The sequence below is a fragment of the Tympanuchus pallidicinctus genome, unplaced genomic scaffold (genome assembly GCF_026119805.1).
Source record: "Tympanuchus pallidicinctus isolate F22 unplaced genomic scaffold, pur_lepc_1.0 scaffold22, whole genome shotgun sequence".
NCBI lineage: Eukaryota > Metazoa > Chordata > Aves > Galliformes > Phasianidae > Tympanuchus > Tympanuchus pallidicinctus.
This window is the reverse complement of record NW_026294739.1, coordinates 20,017,121-20,043,615: the sequence shown is the minus strand read 5'-3', so window position 1 is coordinate 20,043,615 and position 26,495 is coordinate 20,017,121. Positions and strand designations below refer to the sequence as shown.

General features: G+C 36.9%; 1 long non-coding RNA gene across 8 annotated transcripts in view; it reads right to left on the bottom strand.

The window, feature by feature from the left end:
- Positions 1-26,495, bottom strand: part of LOC128082418 (uncharacterized) — an 80,482-nt gene that overhangs the window by 42,055 nt on the left and 11,932 nt on the right. For 3 of the 8 annotated variants that reach the window (XR_008207669.1, XR_008207667.1, XR_008207665.1), the window contains exons 2-3: positions 9,674-9,810; positions 8,321-8,390 (exon numbers count right to left, since the gene is read on the bottom strand). This is a non-coding gene — a long non-coding RNA (uncharacterized LOC128082418). Of the gene's footprint in view, positions 1-2,518; positions 3,214-5,287; positions 5,399-8,320; positions 8,391-9,673; positions 9,811-26,495 lie in introns of those variants that run through there. The other 5 variants (XR_008207670.1, XR_008207668.1, XR_008207666.1 and 2 more) reach the window with 3 other exon arrangements.

Here is a 26,495-nt window from a genome sequence, read left to right as displayed (position 1 = left end):
TGAGGAGGAAGAGGTATTAGTTCATAATTAAATATTTTTAAAAGACTGCGTATCTGTAGAATCATAGAATGTTTTGGGTTGAATGGGACCATTTAGAACCAGTATTTCTTGGCAGTGACACACCCCACCAGCTCAGGCTTTCCAGGGCCCATCCATGTCCTTGGACACCTCCAAGATGAGGCACCCAGAGCCCTCTTGGCAGCAGTGCCAGGGCCTCACCACTGTGTGAGTGCAGAATTTCCTCTCAATACCTAATCAAAATAGATACATGTGTTCCTATCATTTCAATTATACAACATTATCAGGCCACACAGGAGTGACTCTTCTCTCTGTAAGTTTCCCTCAGTTTCACTTGTTTAATGATCCAAACATTAGTAAAAACCAATGATGACATTAAAAGAATTTCTGCAAAAAAAAAAAAAAAAAAAATCAGAAGTTACATTTTATTTTCAGGAAACTGCTAGCATGCAGAGAATTGGAATTCCCTCCTCTTCTCTTTTCTAAATTTATTAATTTAGAGTCTCAAAACAGATGACACTTCAAGTTCATTTCATTTTGATGTCCTAATGTTGAGCAGTAATCAAACATGACTTTCCATTTTGAGTCAATGGTATCCAAGCAGTCTTTGACCAACCAGGCCAGCTGAGGCCTATCTTTTAAGCCTTGGCAATTTTAGGCAGACTGAGCTAGACTGACCGGTAAGCTTTTACATTGAGCTGAATGAGACCTTAATATACTTTCTGTAGACTGTTCCATGAAGAATGCTTTTTTTTTTTTGGTATTTAAATTCCTAGAAATCAGACAGTAATGAGGAACAAGACTGATAGCATAGTTGCATGATTCATATTATTTGATTTCATTTCTATCTCAGTGAGTAAGTATTCCATAATCAAGTTATTGTTTTTATGGAGTTGAGAAGATATAATCTCTGCATAGTCATCCTTCATTACTCTAAGGAAGCCTGGAACACATTTCAATGGGCTTACAAATTAAAAATATATGAAGGCAGCCATGGTAACTGTGACCATGCGCATGCAAGTAGCCTTCCCAGATAAAACAAGACTTAGTTTGCATTTCAGAGAAAGAGTTGCAAGTTATGTTATGGGTGTTAGGGAGTAAGCTGCAACATAGTTTTAAAATGTTAAATGCAAGTTGAGCACATGCATGAAATCTCCACAGTTATTATCAAAGCTAAAAGTAAAGACTTAGTTGTAAAAGGCTACATAAATATGATAGTCCTATTTCTGAAGCAACACATCTTTGGCAAAATAATAACAGGCAGATGTAGGACAAGGCAGTAAAGTAATATAATATGAATCACGATTGCTACAGCACAAATATTATATTCATGTATTTCCTTATTAAAGTTCACAAAATATTGAACTGCACTTGTTCTATTTCGGTTACAATATTGAAAAACTATCCAAATATAAAAGTATCAACCGCTACTGTTATTAATGCAATCAATTCAGATATGAGCTCAGATGTTATTGTTAAGATTTTATTTCCAACTTTATTACATTCTACTACCACTTTTTCAGTCTTAAATAATGACAAATATTAAGTTCATAAGAGTTGCTGATAATTGCAAAAGAAAACAATGAAATCACATTAAACTGATAAACCCTGAAATTACTACACCTGGGATAAGAATTTGAATAAAGAGCAATATTCCACTGTAAGCTGAATCCTTCAACTTACGCATGTTTTTATTTAAGAGCCATCACTTCCTTGCACAATAGCTAGAATCACTGGGGATGTAGCCTTTGTAGGATTTTTTAATTACTTCATTTATCTTGATGATCTTTTAGATTTACTGAAGTAATCTATGAGAGTGTTATTTTAATGAAATTGCAGTGACTTATTACCATTCCACCGCCCAGAATTCCTTACTGCTAACATTAAATAATCCACTAAAAATTTACAAGTTTGTTTGGCCGGTGTTTGTAGCAATGCCAGAATGCTGACACTCACTGATCAAGAGCACTTCTTACTCCAAATAGTCTCAAGTCTGTGATAGCTATGCAGTATTTTAACATATTTATCCTAGAAAAATCATTACAGAATTCAGATTTTTTGTCTTAATATTAACTTGATTTGCTTATAGGTGCAAGCTCTAGGACTCAATTTATATATATGATTTTAATTATATATCATTTTAAATTCCCTTTGCGTTTTTAACTAATTTCATTAACTTGCTTTTAAGAAAATTATTCATTTCCCTGTAGCAGAAGCTGTGGATCTTCCAGACTGACACTAATTTCCATCCTTGTTCACTAGCAGTAAGTTTCCCCATCTCACGTACAGTGAAGCTAGAGCCAACGGAACCTAGCATAGTGCAGTGCTCCAGCTCTGGTTCCAGTTCTGATAAAACAAGAAAGAATTGGATGTTTCAGAGGCAGAGCAGCTGCTAAAGCTCAAAAAAATCCTGTGTTTAATAATGTTAGAAGCTTGTTTGGTAAAACTAACATTCTGCACTCATACGTTAACCAGAAAGGTTGAATATGTCAACCTACTTGTTTTGTTAGCACAATACCATCTCACAGACCAGATAGTGCACATGCTCTTTTCTCCTTTCCCTTACCATCAATATTACAGCTGCTCTACAAATCACCACCTTTTGTGAAAAGGAGGACAGAAATCCTCTCCAAAATCCCTAGGAGCACTTGCTTTATTACCTGAGCAAAAAGGTTTCCTACCAAATTCACAGATGTTTTATGTTCATCGGAACCACAAAGCACTGTATAATATGAACAATCTCTCCTCAAGAGATAGTTTTAATATAATTTTAATGAGCCTATAGTTCAAATACATATTTGTTTCTCATTTAGCCTCCTTGCCTGTTAGATATCATTACTATTCATTAAACTGCATTTTCAACCTCGATTCAAAAAGACACTTAAGGAGAGGGAGCTTCTTGAAAGAACTTAGGCAAGAAGTATAAGCTTCTTAAACTGCAGTCACCTTAGATATATTCTCAGGCAGAAAAGAATATCGAGGAAATCTAGACCATGAAAAAAAAAAACCAAAGATTAGCAATTTTATACATAATAGACTACATATATATACACACACACACACGTCATTACTTCTACATTATAAAAGACAGTCTCACAGATAATTACTCAAAAGCACTATACATTTCAGTATCACATGGGTGGTTTAGTCCAGAAGTTTAACCAAAGGTCAGCTACCCAAGGCCACATTTACAGTCTAAAAAAGAAAAAATTGCCAAATTGTAGATTCTACTGGGATTAACAGGACGACTTGAATCTGCATCTATTTATTTATTGTGCTTTTATTGTTATGACCTGAGGATGAGAACAGGCACTGAGACTGGTGCAGCCTCAGTGCTCAAGCCATAACAAGGACTTACATTTGAAGCACTTCTTTTTCTAGCAAGCAACAGCTTAGCAAAGTTTGAAAATGTCACTGAATGTGCCATTTTTGGTTTGTGGAGTAATTGCCACATTAATTTCATCACAGGTTCCAATTTTGGGTGGGATTAAGCACTCATCTTCATATTTCCCACCTAAGAACCCCTCCTTTTAAGTTCCGCTTTATTCGAAAGTCAGAAAAGATTGGGGATCTATTGTCCAAAACTTCCTGGTTGCATAGAAGTTCTCTGCTAAAATCTTGGCATATCAGCAATGATGATAAGCAGCACATCATTAAGTTACAAGCAGGAGCAGCTGGGAAAATGTGAGGAGAAATCTTTAAGGTGAAATTTAACCAATAAATGAATGGGACGACATGGAATGCATGCCTAAAGGCACTTGAATACAATTCCTTTCAGATTTAATTCCTCTTTTTCCTAGTAGATTTCTGAGTCTAGTACAATAGGAACAACTATAAGACTGCAAATAAAGACAACAGGAAATTCCTTCCTTGATGATGAAACTTGAAACAGCAGTGCTAAAAAATTATTAATCATTTCTTCTCCTTTTCATTTTGCAGACTCATTGATTACCTTCAAATATCTTTGGTTTTCAGGAAGTTGGTATTTTGCTTCTCAGCCACTAAGATATTTTTTGTTAGACATTTTATTAAACCCAGATTATTTCAACAAAGGTGAAGTCATTTTGTCTTGGATTGATTTTAGTGCAGTATTTATATTGATTATTTAGAATCACAGGCTATAACAGTTAAAGAAATGTTTTTTTTCTTTGATCAGACTGAGTAGCATAACAAATGAAAGGAATAAACTCTGTGACATCCTTAACTATTGTTTCATAATTTAAAAATAGAGATAGAATGCCATCTACTTGCTAGTTCCCAATATTGCTAGCTGAAGAAAAAGAGCTAGACTGTTTGCTTTACTGCACTTTCTATTACATACCTTGACTAACCTGTTAGTTAAAGCATATTAACTAACATAATTAATGTTAGTTAATTAATGTGACGAGAATTATACGGGGGAAAGAGGGAGGTGGGATGTAACCACAAAATTAGCATTCACCTGATCAGTTTGATGCATCAACAATACAACACAGCAGAACTCTCTCCCTTTCAAACACATTCATTCAACCCCAAATGTCATTTCAGAACTAAGAGGCACTCTCTGACATTTTCTTTTCTATAATCCAGGTCTTGATCAGGAATTCACATTACAGAAAGTATAGAAGCAACAAGGATAACGATCAGAGATGGTGTTTGTGCTGCAATACAGTTTGTACCGTAGTGTTTGTCTCTGGAGACTTCATAAAAACATACTAGCTCCTGAAATTCCAGGATGGCTGTTAGCAACTGTTCACAACAGTGAAAAGTTGTTAATCAAGTCAAGGGCAGAAAAAAACATACAATTATCCCTGTTGTGTCAATGCTTTCATCACAGAACCCAAAATCAAAAGTCGACCGGAGAAATCTAGAAAAAGAACTTATTAACTCATATGAACAAAGGAGGGCTTATATTTAAATATGTGAACTTTACTTACTAAAGTCTATAGTGGTTCTGCACCAGCTTCATTTGCACCTCAACATAATCTTCATTTGTAATTTTTTTGGACTAACAGAAGAACCTCACTAACAAACCATGACCTGCTTCAGAGAATTCTGTTAGCTGGAACTCGAAGATCCCTGGACTGCTCTACCTAATATATTTGAATAAAACGTCTTTTAAAAAAATAAATAAAGAAAATAAACAAAAAAAACCCCCACCATATTCCCTATGGCCAAGTAGCCATCAGTGTGAATAAACGCCTCAGAAATAAGATCCATAAATCCTGTGTGTTAAGTTGTCACATCATTAGTTTTTCTAACACTTTTACCTTTCTTTATGTATACTTACTTGGAAGCTCTATAAACCTTTTAGAAATCTTTATTTTTCACCTGGGAATCAAGCAACAAGTCTCCAGTGAGCATTTCTCTGCTACACAAAAATGGATAGGGGACTGTTAACCTGAGAATCATTAAGAGTTCTATTATCATTTGAGCTGTACTTGTTTTCTGTTCTTAAATCTTACAGAGGACAAAGATTATTAATTACCATTATTGGTATTCCCACTGACAGGCAAAACTATTCCAGTCTGTCCCATCATGAAGTACAAGTCCCAACAGAAACTTCAAAGGCACTTCTACCATTATGGCAACACAACATCAGTGAATTTTATTAATTTTTATGTAGACAGCATCTGTGAGTGCATTTAAGCAAGTAAATCTCTGTGCATTCTCTGCATGTACAATAGAAGCATCTGTAATTTCTGCAGTTCCACCTAAGTAGGTTAGGTCAGGTCAGTACAAGTAATTAATATAAATGACAAGAAGTTCATAAAAGCAATTTAATTTGAATTAACAGTTTATCTACTCCCAGGCTTCACTACAGTCAAGAGGCCGCTACTTCTTTCTATTAATATTTTTATTTATGTAACATCTGTGTTAGAGAAGATGAATGTATGCAAGCATACTAGTATAGAAAATTTCAGGATAAACACCCAAGAGTCTATATTGCATATAATTATTGAAAATATCTGTCAGTAAAACTCGTACATTGCTGCCTTTATCCAGATGAACTCCTGAAAACATCAATTCTGAACTAGTTTCTACATTATCAACTCTGTATTTTATGTATTAATATTATTTAACACAAATATATATTATAAACAATTACAAATGTGTTTTTTCTTAAACATGGTCTTAAATTCCCTCCTAAGCCAATCGTTCTGAGTTACAATTTCAGAGCCACGTTCTGGAAATGGATTGAATTACATTAGAACAAGTGGAAACTCCAGAAATCTGAACTTAATCACCTTGGTTCAAACTGAAGTGGAAATCATTTTTTGTATGCAACTTCAGTGAAGGACACAGCATGTGTCAGACCACTCTTGTGACTGTGAACATACACAAAAAGAAAGTGATAGAGGCAAGAGTATGTTTTGTTTCTTTACAGGTTACTACAGCTGATGCTGAGGTAATCAGTGACACCAGTCAGCAAAGTCTGAAATAAAACAGCCCTCTATGCCCATTTGCAACAGCAGCTACTGCTCACACTGTATCTGTTTAAAAATACATATACACACACCTATAATATTGGAGCTACTATTGACATTTACAATTCTAAAGTAATTTACAAACAATTAATTAGTCCCGCAATCATTTCAGGCTGGTAATTATCTTAATTTTGCTAAAAGAAAAAGAGATCTGTCACATGGAGAGTTTGAGAGACTCTCAGAGAAGCAGTGTTGGTTCACTGTTTGACAGTCAAGCAAACATCCCCCTCCTAACACCCTACAAGATCACAAAAAGAAATCATCTCTGAGCTTGTTTTGTTTGCTTTTTCTCTTAATAAACAATTCCTTTCTGGTTGGCACAGAACAATTAGGAACACGTTAAAAAATTGGGCCCAGCACTAAAAACAGCGATGTAACTTCATCCAGTTACCTAAAGGAATTAGATCTGTGTATGGACAATGGGTGCAAAGCATTTTAGTGTTACTGAAGTCGTATTACTAAAGAACATTAATCAGCAGTGCTCAAGACGTCCTGCAGCAAGTAATTTTTAAGTAGTAACATTTTAAATACCAGCTTTCCCTAAAAACAGCTACTTTATTTTGACAGATTTTAATGCTGGCACGTAGTTTTGCATGAATCAGAAGGGTTTTCTTTCAGAAGCCACAATCTCCTTATGAAAATTTCCTGTTTACTTAGAGAGGGAACTGGTCTGGGCTCGGCCTTCTCATCTCGAGTCTTTACCAACATTTTTGCTATCTTGCAAGACCTATGCAAGTTCATTATGCAAGATTATAGCTGGTCTGGATGAAGCTTGCTGAAACTGAGGTATTTTCTTTCCTTTTTGGGGATGCAAATTTCTGATGTTTTCAGTTTCGCTAGAGATTTTGTCACCAGAACTTTTAGACAAAGCATTAGAAATGAGCATTATCACTTCAGTTTACTTATATTCCTGTACATCACAGCATACATTTTCTTTTATGTGTACACACACACATACCCCAGATATCTTTCCAAAGGATTTCAAGTCTAAGTTGTAGTTTGGATAAGATGTTCTTTTTGCACTATAGCCTCAAAGGAAAACTTTGTATAACCACTTTTACATAGAGAATGCCACTTTTGGCCTTTAGTGAGGCTTAAATTACAGTTTTCCCCTTACAGCCCAGAAAGTCAGCTTTAGCATGGGTCTTTCACACAGCAGTGCTTGGATGTTCTTCAGTGAAGGCAATTTATACTCCCTGAAAAAGGGTTTAAATTGCACTATAATTTTTATTACCTCCAGTACATAAGAGTGCCTACATAGGTCACCTTCTCATCCATAGATGGATACTACGTGTTGTAGGTAGACAGACTGAGAAATATTAAGAAGAAACCTCACTCTAATTGGATTAATTACTGTTTGTTTGAATGTCATATTCAGCAGCTGAGATTGACTGAGATGATGAGAAGCAGCTGATTCGTGGTCCCTTCATAGTATGGTTTGCAGCTCATCCTCACTATAAATATAATATTTAATCTGTTTCCAAATTTGCTCAAGAAAGTGAACAGACACCAGCCTTCAGGATTTTACCTATCATAATTTTTTTTCGTGTAACACAAGAGGCAGTTCTTGGTGGGATGGGTTCAAAATGAAGTTTTCCATTTTTGTTTTCTTTATAATCTCACTATTTGAAACTGGATATCAAAACGTTCACTTAGAAATCGCCATTAGAGTTAAGACATATTGTTTCTTTGTTCTGATTGTTCCCCCTCTTTCATCTCCCTGTATGTAAATATTATCCTCCTATCTGTCTTCAGCAAGAGGAAAATTTATTTTCTCCTCTCATATGCCTCAGACTACAACTACTAATCTTTTCAAGTGAGAAACTAAACCTTACCTCTGAAGGTCCTTTTGACAGTATCTATCAATTTGGACCTTCCATCTTCTGTGGAGGAGCTCTCCATAACCTGCAGAGACAAGCAAGCTCCTATTTCTCCCTCTTTATGCAAGAGCAGACAGACACCTGCTCTGCTACCTTGCTGCCAGGTGCCATTCTTTTCCCTCTGTTGTTGTGCCACAGAATTCTCTGTGGTATTGCAGGGAAAAAATACGGGAAAAAAAAGTGATAAGAAATGGGTTTAATAAATTTGTCACGTTTCAGCAACACTTGTCTTCCTGAGGGCTTATAGAATTGCTCATTCCATTGCCACATAAATGTCATGTTAACCATCATAATATCCTTGTTATCATGCTCACAATGCTTTCTTATCTTCATCTCCATGGATGTTAGGAAAGTAATGCGACCCTTATATTGTACAGCTATTTTAACTCTTCCCTCCCCCAAAGTATTCAACTGCCTGATCACACTGAAGTTTTCCTCTTGGACTGCAATAACTTCTACACAACATCTACACAATCGTATCTACACAAGCAGCTTTCTCAATGGCAAATTCCATTTCGGATGCATTCTTTCTCTATTTTGAAATTTTGTATGGAGTGTCCTGAAATCTTCCTGCTACAACTCAAATGGGAAGAAACAGCTATACCATTTTTACTGTTATTCTCACAGAGTCAATAACCAAACTTCTAACATTGCCAATAAGCGTTGCACATAAAATTGTGTTCCTCGACCTGTCTCTAGATCTATTACAAAACACTGTAGGAGAAGACATTTGTCATTTGTACAGATATGAAGATACATTACAAAGCCAGGTACTTAGGCAATATACAACCTTTGCCAGAAGGGCAAAGTGGATTTGGGAAAAGAATTCCACATTTGTCCCCAAATACAGAGAATACATGGAAACCCAATTTTGAAAACCATTTTCTTTTACAGAATTCAGTGACTGGATGATCCAGCTGGGGAATGTCTGACCTGAAAAGATTTGCCCAGTAAACATTAAACATAATAGAAGTAGCAAGCAAGAGAAAAATAAAAACAAAACAACAACTCAAAATCACAGCTGTGAAAAACAAAAACCACACAAAAACAACTCTACAATCAAATCAAAGACAAGAAATACATATTTGATAGGGGCAAAGAGTTTGAAGCAGTACTAAAGATAAGAAAGAGCTCTCTGTAACAGTTTAATAAACCTAACATTATTACTGCTATTTAATATCTTAACATCTTTTTGGGAAATATAAATTATTCACTGTTGGAGTGCCTTGTAATTTGATTCAAATGATGAATGCAGAAAACACTTAAATCGTGAAATATATTTCGTATGCATCACACAGGAACATTGACCAACTTACTGAAACAGGCTCTTGAGAGATCTGGATGACTCAGATGACTGCTAATAGGTTGTGGCGTCCTTCATCATTAAGATCATGAGTTGAATCCAAAACAAGTTGAAAGCAACTGAAAATGGTTTCTCAAAAAATCTAGAAAGTAAAAAAGAGTTCTATTAGTCTCCTTGATCATGTCCTCTCACCTTTTCTTCAGGAACGTTTTTTGAATCCCTGGCTTATAGTACAGCAATATAGAAAATGTTCAGCCCTTCTTGACAAGTTTTTGAAGGCTGAATGGATCATCATACTCCTTACTTCATTCTTGGATTCAGTTCTGAACTTTAGTCTGTCCTTCACATTCCTTGTGGTAGGATGCAAGACATCCTACCGGTTTATTGGGGGATGATACCACACTGACATCAGGGACTGCAGTCTGCCCAGATACACACTACGGATCACCATCTTTTCAGGGTTCTTTTCCCCTTGCTTAAAAGCACACACCTGCAGCCCAAGAAACCAAGTTTGCCTTATTTTTTCCAGAAATGTAACCTTCTTTCATAGTTCAAACCTTCAACATGGTACTGATGTCACTGTCAGCACCTAACAGCAGCCTGCCTACCTGTGTACTTATATCAGTGGAAAAGTCTCAGAAACTGAACATTCCCATTTACTTAAATGGCAAATATCAATATTGCATGGTACCCCACAGAGACATCCAAGATTCTCCAACTTATGAAGTTGTTTCTAAGAAATGTAATACAAAAGGCTATTCATGGGAAGGCACTCATCTTGCCTGGAGCAAACTGCCATTGAATAACAAAAGTCAGAGCCTTTTAGTTAAAGATTGACTAACATAGCCAAGAAGAAAAGGTAAGACTTAACCAAATTAGATATATCACTGTTATAAAATACTCTGAGACAAGCTTAGCTTCTGTGCTTATTGGTGTGAAATCCACTGAGATGCCTTATAACTCTTGCAGCTTTCAAAATAGCAATACTTAAGACCACCTTAAGCTTCCAAAGTGAGACAGATTGTGTTATTTCTCAAACCACATATCTGGTCACCAAAGAGGAACCAATGAGAAATTCAGCATCCCTTCACAAGAGGCTGCACCAACAATTGAGATGGAAGCCACAAGTTCTTTTGGATACTAGGTACAATCCCTATATTTGTCTCCTATCAAGAAACATAGGTTTTTCTTCACAGAAAGTGCAACAGAGACTCAAAGAGGAAAAAAGCAGTATACAAAATCTAAAATACTCTTTTTTAACTCTAAGGTTGACATGAACTATATTTCTACTAAGCTCCACAGTCATCTAGAAGAAACTCGAAGAAACAAAGATGAAGAAAAACTTCCACGCGTATATACATACATACACAAACACACAGAGAGAATTTTACAAATGTCACTATAACAGTTTCATGTGAAAATTCTATGAGATGTTTTTAGCATATTTCAGAATAATTGCATCATTTGGAATAAAAACCAGTGGTAAAGCGATGCTATCACATTCTTCAGTAGGAAGAAAAAGCAACCTCTTTTTTTTCCTGATGACTGCAGCACAGATTATCCTGAACCATATTTAACACTTTCAACTTCCAGTGAGGCATATACATTTGGAAAGCACTGCAAGGATCAAAGCAGAACTTTGTTGCCATACAGATTATGTATTCTGCACCCAGACAAAAAAATACTGTTTGCATTTCTACGGATCTATGAGTCTAATCAGCTAGAATTTCTAAGAAAAAATTAAGCAGTTCACAGCAGAGGGGCAGACCCTGTACAATCTCATTACTGTGCTAACACCAGGAACTTTTTTCTAAATTAACATCCATAATATCTGAGATAAGAGTCATTGTGAGTTTTTAGCCACTTGTTTTCAGTTTCAAACAAGAGCGGAGTTTCTGCGTCACAAAACTTCTAGGAGTGACTCTTAGGTACGTCTGGTTGAAGGAAAGAATGAATAAGCTGTATGAAACAGTAGTAAGTGATTAGGAATAATTTGAACAGAGTAAGATGAAAGTATAATAAACTGCTCAAAGAGAGTGGAGATGAAATATATTGCCTTGATTTGTACAAGGCAGGGTGACACATATGTAGGATTGATTTGTGGAATACCTTCTCTTTGAGCTTGATTCTCTTGCCTTTTGCATCTGCAGCCCACAGATCTTCTAAACATTTGGCTTTCTCCATTTACTTAATATGGCTGTAATAGTTTCCAAATGATTAATATCACCTCTGTACAGATACAAATAAATAAGTTGCTACAAACTGGGTATTGGGAATCCTGAAATGTAATTAGCTGCATACATGGGATTTTTTTATTGGCAAATCTCAAACTATACAGTAAACAGAAATAAAAGGACAAAGTATGACCATGCAACATCATTACTCAAGAAAAAAATGATACATTTATACCCTCATTACTCACATTTTATAGTTGTGGATGCTGAAATACAGAGAAAGTGGCAGTGCAAGGTCACTCTGGCAGAGCTTGGAACAAAAATCAGACATCTTATTCTCCAGGATAGTGTTCTGCTCTCTATTGCATAAATTGCTTTTCTCCTTACAAACAAAAAAAGAAAAAAAACAACAACAAGATAAAGATCACAACACTGAAGTGACAGAAAAGGCCCTGAGTGACACACAGATAAGCATGGACTTAAGATAAGCTGCATTACTGAGTCTCATTTGCAACAATACAATTTGTTGACTTCACTAAACCATATGCAGAAATAACATCAGCACTAACAGGAACGCCTAAAAATCTTAAAAGCAATATCCTGGTCACTCTGAATTCACTGATAAAATTTCCATTGTGACTAAAATTTTATTCACAATACTGCCTTTGAACGTTAGTATCTTGTAAATTATCTCATCTGAAAGCAAACTACTGCCAACAAATCTGTCTATTCACTCCAGCAAAGTCTAGATCTACTTTTGAATGAAGGAGAGTGGAAAAGGCAGAATATTACGTCTCTTCAGCTAGGATTTTGTGAGGACTCACTAATGATTTCTCTCTTTTTCAGCATGCCTCAAGCAAAGCAGTGGAAACATCACACATTTACGTCAAGCAATGTCACTGGAGAAAGAAAGGCAAAAGGAGAAGGGGGTATTTACTTCAAACCAAAGTACAACAAAAAGAATATTTTTCTGTAGAAGAAATCCTTTTTGAGCAGTGGCAGCATGTTTAGCAAGCTTCTCTATTCTGCCATCATTTAACAAAACTCTGCCTAAAAATAGTTTTCAGTCCTCATAAGTCAGAATATCTAGATCTCTAATTATTACTTCTACTCTTTGCTGAACTCTCTCTGCATATGTATTTTTGTCTGCTGCTAAAATGTCCAGAAATGAATGCAGTTTCCAAGGTGGTCTTTTTTTTGAAGATAAATACTGACCTGATCTGTTATATCTCACATATGTTAATAGAACTCAGAACGGTAGTAGTTCTTTCTGGAGCCAAATGACACTGCAAACCCTGTGCCTCTTCCAAAATAAGGATGATTTCTTGTTTTGCTGCCTTGAGCTACTTTTGGCAGTATTTTAGCCATCATATTGATCAACACAAAGCTAGGTGCTTACTTGCAAAGCAAGGTCCTAAATAACATAAGTGTCAGAGAATCTGAAACTTTCTAATGCTTTGTTCATGTCATTTATTTGCCCTTGCAGCAACTGAGGCTGTTCAAGGAGTGGAAGAACACAGCTCCATAAACTGAGAAGGGAATGTCATCCAGTCCAAATATTCTGGATTTGTTTCTTTGCTTTCACGTACTGGGAATACTGAATTATATTACAGTTTTATTGGCAGCTGTTTTGCTTTGTATTTACAATGACCTAGATTGCCAGTTTCCAATCTGACTGCAAAGCAGTTGAAACATAGCTGTACTTTCCCAGAAGAAGACTTGGGGAATCATCTGGCAGGGACAAACAGTACACCATGAGCACATGCCTCTTCTAATCCTCCCAGCTCCTACAGAACTAGAGAATAAAATATTATGAGAATGTGTCTAAAGTTAGGACTACAAAAAAAAAAAAAAAAAAAGAGCAATTTATCTGCTTTTCTCTCAAGAGTTTGCAAGCACAGGCATGGTTGCAAAGACTGAAACACGTTTATATTTTAAAGATGCAGGAAGAGACTCCCAATGTGAAAAAGTTGATGGAATTATAAATATTGAGCTTCTTGGCTTCTTTTTCTCAGCCTTTTGGTGCTGATGTGCTTCAAATCTGAGAGACAATTTGGATGATTCAGTGCTTGTTTCAGAACAGCTTTTGAAAATATCAAGTATCTACTACTCTTTCCCTTCCTAGTCTCCACTTTCAGAAGGAACTAAGAAACTTTTAGTGAATAACATGCTCTACCACAGAACAGCATTGCCACCATCTCTGGCTCTGAACCAGGAATTCATAGTATCACCTTACATAAGCACTATATTCATTAACAGATTGATAAAGACAATGTCAAACCCAAGAACAACTCTGACAATAAAATTGCAGCATCATTCTATTATTAGTACCACAATCAGTCAAATGCTGAAAGATTTTTAAAGGAATTTTGGGATCAGTATTGTGTCAGCAATTTACTAATGATGGCAATTCATGGTCACTTCAATCACACATTAAAGTTTTCAGTCTGAAAGTAAAGTATTTGTTCTTGTTCTTATCTCTCTCTCTTCTACTGTCAGCCACTCTTGCTACAAATTTATTATTAAGTACAGAAAAAGCATCACTTTTTCCTGTGATCCAAGTCCCTCTGCATGAAAGACATTTGTATAAAAGGGAAAGCACAACGGACGCCTTTCTAATTTCCTTTCAATCATATTTGAAAAAGCATAGTAATTAGACCTGCTAAAACAATGCTGTCTTATTTGATATGCTGGTTCAGAGATGGATATTTTGTGCATCTCTATTTCACTGGAACTGGAATTTACTTTTCTGGCAAGGTTGACCAAATAGATGTTCAGAAAGCTAAATCTGGTCATATGAGCATACGAAGTGGGCTCAGCACAAACCAGTACAGCCAGGTCCCACTGACCCAACTTCTTCCAACACTCAACATGCACCATCTCCTGGTCACCTCTTATAACTACATACACAACTAATGAGCCTTGGATTTTCATTTTGAATGCCTCATTCAGCAAACAAAATTCAAACAGAAATATAACTGTTTCTTTCTCCTACACATGAACAGTGATGCTCAGCTGGTTAATAATTGCTTTTTTGTGTGTGGATCATTTGTCTGATCACTCTCATTCCCAATAGGAGAAAAAGAATCTTTCCTGATGGATAAAGTTTTTACCCAAGAGGGGGACGCAAGGGCTCCTGCGACTATTTAATAACTTCAACTGATGACTGGCACAGCTGCTAATGAAGGCTTCAGAGCCCAATCTCCCCCAGTGAATGCTTCAATATTAGGCTAGTAAATCAGGCTTATTTTTGCTGTATTTTTCTGTAGCACAAAAAACAGATGAGAATAATAATTCATTTGGTCTCTCTCTTACCTAAGGACTCTCCATCTAGATGGCCTACAGCTTTCTGAAGAGAGTTAATCTCATCAGGTAGAGGAGCCTGAACAAAGATATTACATACCTTTAAGACTGCTCAATCTCCTGGTTCAAAGAGGGAATTGCCTTCAAGAAGGTCAGAAATGATTTTCTATCTCCCGTGCGCTGGCTGACTAATCATCAGGCACCTCATAAGGAAGCTTCTGGAATCTTATCTATTATTATTATTGAAATCTGGTGTGGTCTTGTCTTGGAAATCCCATCAGATCAAGACCCTTTTGTGAATGTACACGTATTCACTTTGTGAACACTGTGGCAACTCGTGATCTTATTTCTATCTTTCCTACTGAACCAAAAATCAAGGAGATGGTTTGGTTCCTAGACTTGACTTCAGTACTGAGAGGACTCCAAGTGTGGTTTCTGAGGCATGAAGCAATTTCAGGCATATACATTTAAAGTAATTTGTCTGAAGTCAAGGAGAAAGGTATCATAATCTTAAACTTAAGAAATCAAAGACAGTTGGGATTTACATATTTGCATTCCAATAGGGATGAAACAATCAAAAATCCAAGCTAAATTTCTAAATAGATCAAAAGGAATCAGGTCCAAATTACTCCCTACGGATTTTGGTGACAGAACCAGATAAACTTCTATCAGCAGACAAAGATGGAACGAGGCAGCAAGAGTAAAGGCCAATGTTATGCTAAATATAGTCTGTTGCAAAAAAAAGCCTTCTAAAATTTGCCTTTGTGTACTGTTTCTACTAGGTTCTACGCTTCATATTAAATATTGAACTCATGGAAGATCCGTTCTAAATAAGAGTCAGATCTATATTTCTCAAAGTAGATCTATAGGATGTTGCGTAAGAAAAGTGAAAATATTTTCCAGTTTTCTGCTGAATGGAGTTTCAAGATGAAAAGCTACATTCTTAGCTGTAGAATTAAATGAAAACTTAATACAGCAGCGTTTGGGGATTTTCAGAGTCAAAGTTTCTAATATCCCTATCTCTACAAATGCTTAAGCTGGCTACTTCTGTGACCACAGCTATTTTTTTTTTTCCTTTGACAAGAAAAGTAACTATGGTCAAGCACAGCTTGAAAAAAGCTAACATTAAACAGGAATGCAATAATCACCACAGCTGATTTCTAAATTACAATTACTATTGCTGCACAAACAGCACTCATGCAAATACACTTTGCATACACAGCTATGCTTTGGTATTTACAGACTCAACTACATGGACTTGAAAACCTTTTTTAGGGGTCAGTTGAAAGTATTGCCTTACATTTGTTTAAGGAGCTCAGATTTTTCAGATCACACTGGCAATTATTCACTAGACGTAACATGCTCATTTTTTAAATAATTTCTGGAAAATAAACTAGCATGATTAAAAGCTAAAATATTATGAACAGATAATAGAATGTGCCAAAAAGAAATCAATACAAATTACAAACAAAAAAAAGAAAAATAGAAGAATATATTTATTCTTGTCATAAATTGTCTTTTATTACGAGCCTAGACATTGCAGACATCAATCAACACAGGGAATATTGAAGAAATGCTATGGTATTCTCTGCTTCACACTCTTCAAAAGAATTAATTCAGTAAATTATTGGAAGATGCATCTTCCACTGAAAGTTTATCTAGCTTTAAAGGAGCACATGTAGTGTGTACAAGTGTATATTCTGTGCATGGAAAATCTCTACTCAGGTACCACTTTGTGTTTTGAGCAGGGGGCTTGCTAGAAACTGTAAGAGTTTCACTGTTTACAGTTGCATGAGGTGACACACGAATATCTGAAGGGAATTTTGTTTTCTTGAGGATATGCTCCTTGTTGAAAATGTCCTTGAAAATATCCCAACCTAAGAGAAAAGAATGACTATTCAGGAATGAGATAACTCAGGAGGAAATATTATCATTTCTATCCTGAGGCAATAAAGTTTACTCAGTAATTTCCACTCTGTCTAACCTCTAAGCTGTAAGTGCCAGAAACATTCTTTCCCACAAGAAGAAAATGAAAATTTATTATGTCTTCATTCCTAGGTAAAATTTTAAAAAAAACAACAGAGATGATCTGTGCCCTTTTTAAACAATCTCATCACGATTAAATCTTTAATTGCTAAGGAACAATTCAAGCAAGGAAATCTCAAGTCTACTCTTATTTCATGTATACAGTTTTGACCACAGAAGCGAGTTTTTGAAGGGGCTCCCTGTTGTGCCTTTGATGTTTTTGCCAGGGGAGGTATTACAACAATCCAAAGTAAGGTGAATATGCTACAAGTGCTTCCAGCAATCAGAGTATAGAATTAGCAGGTGTTGAAAAGAAAACCACAACCCGAGTCATTGGCATTATCCTCAAAAGTCAGATGTCAAGTTTAGACACAGATGCTGAGGACACAAAGAACAAGAATGTCTTTGAAGAGATAGAAAACATACAGAAAAGAGAACAGTAAGAGCATAACTGCAGCCTGAGAAAAAGGACCGCAGAAGAATGAAGAGATTTAAGAGTACTGAAGGAAGATGTTTTGACCTAGCAGAAGGACAGCACACACAACTCTAGCCATGATTAAACACCACAATAAAGTTAAACATAATAATCCCATGAGCAGTACCCAGACTAATAAATTTGGAACATTGACAGCCTGAACAGGATTATAACTTATGACTCCTTTAGCTGAGCATCTGGACTCCGTAAGCTCATCTGGCTTCCTCCGTGCATGTGTTCTCGTGATAGATGTCACTTGCACAGCAGTCAGGGATGCAAAAAATGAATGGAAAGAGTTGTCTTTACCAACAATATACTGCAGGAAGGAACTAGAAGAAGAAAGTCTTGATATAAATCCAGAAAGCCCAAAGAAAAGAAATCCATTCTATGAAGAAAGAGGTAGCTCAGAAAACTCTTATTCCGTGCACCTCAGGCGTACATCAGGGCACGGAAGTTGGCCATAGATGCTTAGTGGCTCATTTCTTGAGGGACATGGGAAGCAAAATGTGACTGGGTTATGCTTTAAGTCCCATAGCACATAGAATAAAAACATGTTCTCGTCAAAAAATTCCTTCCAACATAATAATTTTCTACTTATACCAAACTTCTCAAGTAAGGCGGAGGAAATCCAATTAAATCCAGCTCCTTTATATGCATTTATAGCTTGCCATGAGTCTGGATAATGCAAGACAAGACAATTTCTCCTAGCTGTTGGGAGCAGTATGAGAACTGCTGTCATCAGTACTGCATTGTGAGAAAAATCCTTTCAGCCCATTTGTCTGTAAAATAAGCAATAGTGAGACAACTTCCAGCTCCAAGTAATTCTTTAGATGATGTCTTCATCTAATGCAGTAAGTTGTTCTTGGGCCTAAATTCCAACTTCTCGGAGTTTTCTATCCCATATGCAACCAGACTTAGACATTCTGTCTGTGTGGATCTGTATTTTGTGTATTAAAGTACCAGTCTGGATATGGTATGCTTCTGTTGTGCAGGTCATGCAAGAACCATAAAAGAACCTGAAAACTACTCCCTTATACAACAAATTCTGAGCTCTCATGTCAGTAATTTGTTTTTCAAAGTGCTGGCATGGTCCAACTATGCAGCATATTGCCATCTTTCAGCTTGACTGTGGTTTGGGGAAAATGGGTTAAGACTTCCCAATGTCTGCGCTGTGGTAATAATTCCTAAAAATAGGTAGAGCTTCTTTTATTATCAATACCAAGTGTTACATAGTAAATATGTATCTCCCAAACACAGTGAAATAGAGATAAATCTCACAAGAAGTTCTCTCTCTCTCTCCAAATGCACTAAATCAAACAGACTAACAACTCTCCTGAACTTTCCTAAAGAAAATCCTTAGCTCTAGAGGTTGACTTGATGATGGAAAAAAATTTAGTTATTCTCTAAAGCGCTGCTGTGAAGTCTCCTTCCACGACTTTGCCACTGCTGTTCTCTATGTAAGGCTTGAATTGCTCTACTGGGAGCACTTTGTTTACTTTCCTTATTTGAAAAATTTATTACAATTGATGCAAACATCGTGTTATGACTCCAACATTAATAGTACCACATCAATAAGATGACTTTTTGTTGCACAGCCACGCATGGAAATTTTCAGAAGCTCTGTTGCATATTCTTATTTATGGATTCAATGATGCAGAATCTTTCATAAATATGGAGACAAAGCAGAGTAAAAGATGACAATAATTCAAGAATAACATCAGAACATGCAAAAAGTCAAAAAGACCAAAGATAGTCAAAATTGTTTTCTATATCATACATGAAAATGTTGATGGAATAAGACTACAGAACTGATCCTGAATCAGCACAAGACAACCACGGGGTATCTAACAGCAGTCTGCAGCCCTAAGTGTCTCCACTGGAAGCTCTTTTGAGGCTCAAGTGGCAGATGAAGACAACTCCAATCAAGAGCAAAATCATCTATTTTTCCTTTGTTTCTCTTCCTCCTGGAGTCAGTACAGAAAAGTAATCAGTTCTACTTACACCTCCAGGAAAGCTGCATGGCAGACACATCATCTCCCTAGTTCCTCCTGGGGCTGAATGAGGCTGACCGTATTCCCTCAGCCACACGGCTCCAAAATTCAGCATTGGTTACACTGATGAGAAGCTTTGAGTCATCTCTGATGCTGCTATTTTGTGCCTGCTGTGTCAGCAGGGGATGCCGGGCCACGGCATCACTCTGTCCTCTTTCTGCCACTCACTAGAGAGGGAGGTGAGCAATGATCTCATTCCCTCAGGCTTTCTTACTCCACTGAAAACACAAAAGCCTTGCCAGTTGCCTTCTGTATATGAGCTCAAACCCAGAATAGCAGCCACGTTCTCCAAACACACAAAAAGAAGAATTCCCCATCACGTACAGCATTTCTCTATGGGGACTGGCCTAAAATAACCAAATACAACAAAGCTGTAGAAAGCACCAAATTACCACATTTAATTTCACTGCAGAGCAACAACTGGAGTCACATCAGTGCATACATCTCCAGCACACTGATGAATCAATTAAAGTTTTGAAAAACGCAATTTCAGCAAATACGAGTTGGAATAACGCAGGAATTTTCCATTACCAAAATTAAAAATACTGTTTTAAGTAGCAAATAATTTTTTGACCTCCAAAATATAAGCATTTTAACCAGTACTACCCTTGACAAAAAAAAATCTGCAAAGTTGAGCACCACAAATACCCTCGTCTTCCTCAGCTCACACACACTCACACAAATCTTGGAGAAGCTTGCCAGAGAGCAGCCCTTAAAGAAGGTAATGGAAAGGGGCTGGTGTCCCTGTATCCACCACTGGGAGATCCCTCTAGCTTTTTCATCCCTACCACCCTCACGGAGATTCTATCGACAGCGCTATGAGAAGATAAAGCACCATTTGAAGGTCTCCACCATGACCTGGATTAAGGCTGAGTTACCACTAGATAGTTTTCTGATATATTAGTGAATACAGCTGCTGCCCAGCTGAACCATTTTTCCTGCTATCTTGTCATTTTCTTTGTCATAATTGTTACAAAGAGGTTCCCTGCAACTCAGCTGCCTACATAAAAACTGACAAGTCCAGCCTATAATTGAACATGGTCCCTGCTGTTGTTTAACAGATTGCAGTTCCATTATGTGTTTTTCAAGTCTAAAAGGCTTGTGATTGTTATCCAGCACCATTCCACATTCTCGTCACCATGAGAAGGCTGCATAAACGAGATTTTTCAACAAAATTAAGGCAGCCAGTGAAAAGAACAGGAAATGAATCTTACCGATTTTTGTGACAAATACAAAATTACCATACACTGACTATTCTTGTTATAGGGGTGCTCTGCCCTTCTTGCTTAATGAAGAAAAGAATTCTAGAGCACATGCTACAGGTGATCTAATAAGCCTCCTGCAGAAAGGTGAGAATTGCTTACGCTGATTACAACTTAAATCATTTTTAAGTGTTTTTAACACAGGTGAACATATCAAAACCATATCAAAACACATCAAAAGAAGAAAACCAAATGGCACTCAGCCAGATGTCCACCTCTGCATTACTATGCCCAAGAAATCCCAGATTATAGACCCCTGGCAATATCAGCAGTCCGAATAGCTCATGTCTTAGTAACTGTTAGGTTGATAAAGAAGTAACAGTGACACAACCTAGATAAGGAACTGGCGTAAGATGAAAAAGACAAGCTGCTGCTAAAATTAACACAAAAGTTCCTGGCTAAAGGGTGTTAAAAGCTATCAAGTGACATTGACTTCAGCGAAACAAGACCAAAAACCAGCCAACAAACTGCCAGACTCAATCACCATTGTCTCTGTTCCGCCTGCACTTAATGTCAGACGGATATGAGACGCTCACAGAGATAACCCATGAGACACACTAATTCAGTGACTGAGTTCACTGACGAAAGTCAGAAGTGAACACTTGTCAAAAATGTCAAAAATACATTGAGGAAATAAAGCATTCGGGTCCAGATTTTTAATAAAATCTGGCCTGAAGAGAAAGAAAATATTTAATGATTCACTGCTTATAGCTCTTCTCCAATTGTTTGGATGTTAGTTCTTCTGAAGTATATCAATTTTTGAGCTGGGAGAATAATTTCAGCAGTTCAAATAATGATAGCATTTTAATTGTGAATAAGCATTGACTCAACAGTGGAAAACACTTGAAAAACTGAAAGTTTGAATTATATCAAATGTACATAAGTTATGTACATCATACTTATGTAGTATGATGTGGATGTAGGAGAAACTATCAAAGAATTTGAATAATTTGTCTCTCACCATTTCCTGTGCATTTTGTCACAAATAAGGCTTTTAAATTCTCATACCTCCGCTTAAAGCACTACATATGGATCCTGCCTTTCAATATCTCTGTGAGGATGAACCTGCCATTGATAACTGAGAAATGAAGATGGAGATAAAGTTCAGATTAATAAAAGTCTAGACCAATGGAGTACGAGCAGAATCAGCAAGAAAGAGGTATTCTATACAGTCTGTACATTGGAAATACGGTGTAAGTAATAAAAGAATCTAAGGGAAAGTGGAGGAACACCATCACCCTTTCTCTACAGGCTGACTACTTAAGGTCAGGTAAAACTGAACTGCTCTTTATTATCAAGAAGCAGCCACAAAGGACAGAATCACAGAATGGCCTGGGTTGGAAGGGACCTCGAGGATCATGAATCTCCAACCCCTCTGCCACATGCAGGGCCACCAACCTCCACGTTTAATGCTAAACCAGGCGTGAGCAGCTCTATGTTCACACACACTCTGATGTATGCCTTGCCATTAGGAGATTATCACACTTGTAACCTCACCCCACACACTTCTGAGGACAGTACTCTGAACATTCACAGTAGTCATTTACCACCATAAAGCAGGTGTTAGAACAAAAAGCACAACCAAAGCAGCAGCACCTCTAGGATCCACCTCTAAAGTGGAATCCAGGTTTACCTACCATCTAATTTTAGCTACCGTCCACAAAGCCTTTGCAGAAAAACCTGAGGACAAGCCACCAGAGCTGCAGGGACCCAAAAACCTTGGGAAGCATAGATGTGGTTTGTGTACAGTATAGATTTAGTAATGCATCCACTGTATCAATCATTGTAGTAGAAACATCAATCACTTCTACCAAAACTAACTAATTTTTATAACCAGGTGAAGCAGAATAAGAGCAAGATAGAAAGGCTAACACTGAGTGTCACCATTCATAAATGTATTTAGGTTTCACATAGGAAAAAAAAAACTGCAAGGTCATTTCAGCAGATCCAGAGAATGCTATCGTACTGTATGTTGACTTCTAACATAACAAAGCCATCTGGTATGGAAACTCAAGTTCAGCAGATGCATTTGGAAAACAGAGCATTCATTTTTATTGTGCACTAAAATTAGATTTAAAGTGTGCTCAAATGCATAACTAAAACAGATTGTCCCTTCTAGCCTTGATGCTGTAGGAAACAGTGAGGACTGTATTTGTTGATTGTATGTTACAGACCTTTGGTCCGCTTCCTATATCTATCAAAATATTAAATGGGAAACTCCCTTCCTTCTGATAAACAGAAATCCAAATAATCATCTAAAATGGTCTCACACATCGGAGCTGTTCACAGTTTCTTGGGAAAGCATAGCATTTAACTTCAAAATTTGTGCTGTGTGAAAAGCCATTCATTTAGAAAAAAATCAAGTCATTATTATTAGAATGCCTTTTTTTTTTTTTTTTTTTTAAGTAGCTACAGTCTTCAAAGCAAAAAAATTCTATACAAAGGAAAAACTGTGGACAAAAATACAGGGTGAGTCCTACGTTTGGATCTTTAACCACCTTCCTGTCACAGTAAAACATGTGTTTGCATCTCCATTGCTGGCACATCTTTTTTGCTTAAATGGAAACAGCTACTCTTACATTCCTGTTAGCATGACCCAAGTAGCCCTTCATACGTGGGTCCCAATCCATACATAAATTCAAGTAATTATGCAGCACAGTCCAGCTACAGATGTTTAGAATCTTTTCAACATTTGCAAATAACTTCTTGATTTAATTAGCATTTTTCCACCCACGATATACCCAATTAGTGAGAACTTCTCTAAGCTTCACAATTTTGAGAAACTTCAGGCTGAGAAACCCAGAGTAAAGAGGTTGATAGTGCTGATGTTAGTAGAGAAAGGAGCAAGAGCAGACATATACAGTAGAGCAGCACTATAGAGATTACTCTAGCATAGAATCATAGAATGGTTACAAAAACCATTTCTGCAGCTGCCTCCTGCAAGCAATTGAATGGTTATACACATGATGCACAACTCAGTTATTGCTTTGGTTGGGATACATAGGCGGGTGCCTACGCAAGTGAAAGCTCTCATTTGCAAAGAGCACAATCTGAAGTTACAGTTCATTAGTCTAATGGCAATAATGAAATTACAGAGTGTTTAAAACATAATTAAAGCAGCCTGCAAAAGTGCAGGCTTACAGTGCAGGTTAGTTGAGGTTCTTGGGTAACAAAGGACAGAGCACAGCTACTTGTAGCAGCTACACATATGGACATGTATGCAATTTACCTGCAACGCTCAGAGTAAATGACTGGAAGGCAGTGGAAGCCACTGGTATAGTGCTTGACAACACTACCCACAACAGGAGGTTTGGAGCTAGGTAACTGAGATTCCTTCAAACCCAAGCTATTCTGTGAGTCTATTGTTCTATGACTAGAATAACAGAAATTACACTTAAGATCTAATTGTGCTTTAAGTTGCTGTTTTGAATTCAAGCTCCTAACAAACTCACTCCAAAACTTGGGACTTTCTTTCCTCAGAGATCCCTTTAGGGCTAAATAACCACATAGGCAATGTAACTCAGGAAAGATTCACAGTGCCTTCAACACAATGTGCAAAGAATCTGTCTATGGCCTTCAAGTATGCTTTCAAAAGTAGATGTGAATTGGCCAGCTGTTGGCAAACTTCTTTGTATAGTTCTGATTCCAGAACTGATTTCTTCAGAAAGACAAGTACACAGCCAAGACAGGATTGTATACCAGCATGGGGCAGTTGATAGTTAGATATGACAAGCTGTAACAAAACCAATACCATTTTCTTCACTAACTGTTTACAAAAAATGCTTGCAAAGTTGCCCATTTTGACCTGTACAGATATGGCAAAGTTTTCCATATCCTAGAGCCACGTCTCTAACCCTGGATGCTGTACATGCTCACAATACACAATCCAAACCCTTAAAATTTCGGTTTTCTCCCCATTCTCTACCCAGGAAAAATGGAGATTATGAAAACTTCTCCACATTGATGCCAGCAGCTTAAAGGGATGTAAGAAAGGAGGGAAAGAACAGAATGTAAAGAGAGTGTCTTTTTCACCCTCTGATATCAGCTCTTTGCTCAGGCTTATGAGAATCCTTGCTTCCCCAGAGATCTAAAACAAAGTAGGAGTTCAAATGGAATATCAAGTGATCTTTCCCATTCTCTTAAAGAAGTGCTCAATAGAAATGATGCGAGGTTGAACAGGCAACACCACCTATCTGAGGAAACTTGGCTCTGATATCTACAGCTTTATACCCATTAAAAGTATAACAGTGAGGAGAAAATACAGAAAAGGGCAGACTGAAAGCTAAGGCCTTAAAAGCGATAAAAGCAAAGAACAGCACGTCTCTCTTCATGCCTAGGATTCTTTTAAATTTTATATTATTTGAATCCTCAGATCAAGTATCTGCACTGTTATGGAAAGACCCACGTGGACAAAGTTTTCAGGTAGCTACCATACAAGCAAAACTCAGCCACACTTGAAACGTGTTTGGAAATAGCAGAAAAAAAAAATCCTGATCTCAATACAGTATTCATTTATGTCAGATGGTGACTTTAGGATGAATTTGGATTAATTACCAAACACATTCCAGAAATTCTACTATACTTTTTGTGGCTCAGAGATCGGGTATCCATTATAACCTCTGTTATAAAGAACAGTAATGCCAAGTTGCTCTACTTCTCTAACAGATAGTTTGGTCTTGAGGAATCTCCCCACTTGTCCTTCTTCCATGATATAGTCATATTATTCAGGTTATGCAATGACTGTATTTGCAAATCTTTCCCCACTCCTCAAGATAATAAAACATGAGATTCAGCATTAATTTATCTCTCTCCTCTGAACTTGGCACCTCTGAAATGCTGCAGTTCATGTAATGGAAGTGCACTCCAGTGAACTTGCTCTAATGATAGCATAGTTAGAAAATTTAGACTTCAATTAAAATGAGAATCAGGCAGAGATAAAATACCATTTGTGGTAAAATTGTTGCGTTAAATGTAGGAGTTCTGGCCACTAAACTGAAGATATATAGTTATTATGCTCAGTTCTATCTGTGATATTCTGATCAGTCTTAAGCACCATTTGAAATAAAATAAGCAACCTCGCTGGTGCAGTATGAAGCTGATATCTTAATATATTCTCATTGCAGTTTCTTTCTCTTTAACTGAACACTGGGAGAATCTTCGAGAATTCTGTGACTAACATCCCTTTGGTGCTGACAGCACTGTTACATTTCATTTTCTTATTCCTGTGATTCTCCTAACTTGTTCTCAGGCTTGCAAGCACCAGCACAGTTTGCTCTGATTAAAAAAGGGAAAGAGTCATCCTCTCTAAGAAACAAGTTTTAATCTCTCAAATTGTACTCTGATTAGTCTTTTAGCGAGAATTTTACTGAAAAGAATTATCTGAGGATTCTGTTTCACGTGTTCTCACATCAAGAAAATATTTAAATGATAGAAAGTTAGCTGAAGTCAATTTGAATTCAAAATGTTAAGACAATCAAGAAATGAAACTACTAGGTTGTAGGAAAAACTGCAATGCCAGCTTTATACAATTTCCCATT